General features: G+C 41.5%; 1 pseudogene; it reads left to right on the forward strand.

Moving 5' to 3' along the window:
- The first annotated feature begins 245 nt into the window (after positions 1–245).
- Positions 246–1,820, forward strand: LOC102819178 (annotated as a pseudogene).
- Positions 1,821–2,355: the final 535 nt, after the last annotated feature.

Below are 2,355 nucleotides of genomic sequence, written 5' to 3' on the forward strand. Positions count from 1 at the left end.
CAAGTATGAGTATCCCGGAACACTTAATTGTGCTCATGAGGAATCTGTACCTGGACCAAGACGCAGTTGTTTGAACAGAACATGGAAACACCGAATGGTTTAAAATTTAAAAAGGTGTGTGACAAGGTTATATTCTTTCACCATACTTATTCAACCTGTATACTGAGCAAATAATCCAAGAAGCTGGGTTATATGAATGAAAAACATGAGCATTTTCTTTATAGTTTCTCAATCTCTTCCTCAACATGTCAGCCGTGAAGACCCTGAGCCCCAAGGCTGAGGTGGCTCGAGCCCAGGCAGCTCTGGCGGTCAACATTAGCGCGGCCCGGGGGATGCATGACGTACTGAGGACCAATCTGGGCCCCAAGGGCACTATGAAGATGCTTGTTGCTGGTGCTGGAGACATCAAGCTTACTAAAGATGGAAATGTGCTGCTTCATGAAATGCAAAGTCAACACCCAACAGCCTCCTTACTTAATAGCAAAAGTAGCAACAGCCCAGAATGACACAACTGGCGATGGTACGACTTCCAATGTTCTGATCATCGGCGAGCTGCTGAAACAAGCAGACCTCTCCATTTCTAAAGGTCTGCATCCCAGAATCATAACTGAAGGATTTGAAGCTGCAGAGGAAAAGGCACTTCAGTTTTTGGAACAAATCAAAGTAAGCAAAGAGATGGACAGATAAACCCTGATAGACGTGGCCAGAACATCTCTGCATACTAAAGTTCACGCTCAAAGCTTGCTGATGTCTTAACAGAGGCTGTAGTTGACTCCATTTTGGCCATTAAAAAACAAGATGAACCTATTGATCTTTTCATGGTTGAAATCATGGAAATGAAGCATAAATCTGAAACTGATAAAAGCCTAATCAGAGTACTCGTTCTTGACCATGGGGCATGGCATCCTGATATGAAGAAAAGAGTGGAAGATGCGTATATTCTCACATGCAATGTGTCTTAAGAAAAAACAGAAGTGAACTCTGGCTTCTTTTACAAGAGTGTTGAAGAGAGAGAGAAACTTGTAAAAGCAGAAAGAAAATTCATCGAAGATCGAGTTAAAAAAATAGTAGAACTGAAAAAGAAAGTCTGTGGTAATTCCAATAAAGGATTTGTTGTTATTAATCAAAAGGGAATTGACCCTTTTTCTTTAGACGCCCTTGCAAAGGAAGGCATAGTGGCTCTGCACAGAGTGAAACGGAGAAACATAGAAAGGCTGACACTTGCCTGTGGTGGGGTAGCTCTAAGTTCTTTAAACGACCTAAATCCTGACTGTTTGGGACACGCAGGACTGGTCTTTGAGTACACATTGGGAGAAGAGAATTTCACCTTTATTGAGAAGTGCAATAACCCACGCTTTGTCACACTCTTGATCAAAGGACCAAATAAGCACACACTCACTCAAATCAAAGATGCAATACGAGATGGCTATTGATGACGGCTGTGTGGTTCCTGGGGCTGGTGCTGTGGAAGTAGCAATGGCAGAGTCTCTGATGAAATACAAATCCAGGGTCAAGGGCAGGGCCCACCTGGGAGTCCAAGCATTTGCTGACGCATTGCTCATTATCCCCAAGGTTCTTGCGCAGAACTTGGGTTTTGACCTTCAGGAAACACTAGTGAAAGTTCAAGCAGAACATTCTGAATCGGGTCAACTTGGGGGGTCAACTTGAACACAGGTGAACAAATGGTGTAAGCAGAAGCCAGAATATGGGATAACTATTGTGTAAAGAAACAGCTTCTTCACTCCTGCACTGTAACTGCTACCAACATTCTCCTGGTTGATGAGATCACGCGAGCTGGGATGTCATCTCTGAAAGGTTGAATTGAAGCATCCCTTGTATCACATGAACCGTGAAGACTATAGAGGGATCTAAGGAACAGAGCAGTGGAATTTTTTGTTGAAGCTTTGAATGATTCTTTTCTGCTTCCATCTCAAAATAGATCATGGTCATCTATTCAGATTCTGAAGTTTGAGATTAAAATTGTAGTATTTTTCAATTGCACTGAAGCAAGTCCTGTTACCCACTAAATGGGTGGTTTTCTTTTAGCTACAGTGGCCTAAAAGTCCATGTTAAATAAGCATGGTATCTATCTTGTTAATAAATAATCCTTCAAAAACCAAAAAAGGAAAGAAAAATGTGGCATCAGAATTGGAGGAAGACTCATTAACAACCTGCAATATGCAGATGATACAACCTTGCTTGCTGAAAATGAAGAGAACTTAAAACATTTACTGATGAAGATCAAAGAGCACAGCTTTCGGTATGGATTACATCTCAATGTAAAGAAAACAAAAATCCTCACCACTGGACCAATAAACAACATTCTTATCAGCGGAGAAAAGACTGAAGTTGTCA

The sequence above is a fragment of the Chrysochloris asiatica genome, unplaced genomic scaffold (assembly GCF_000296735.1).
Source record: "Chrysochloris asiatica unplaced genomic scaffold, ChrAsi1.0 scaffold00142, whole genome shotgun sequence".
NCBI lineage: Eukaryota > Metazoa > Chordata > Mammalia > Afrosoricida > Chrysochloridae > Chrysochloris > Chrysochloris asiatica.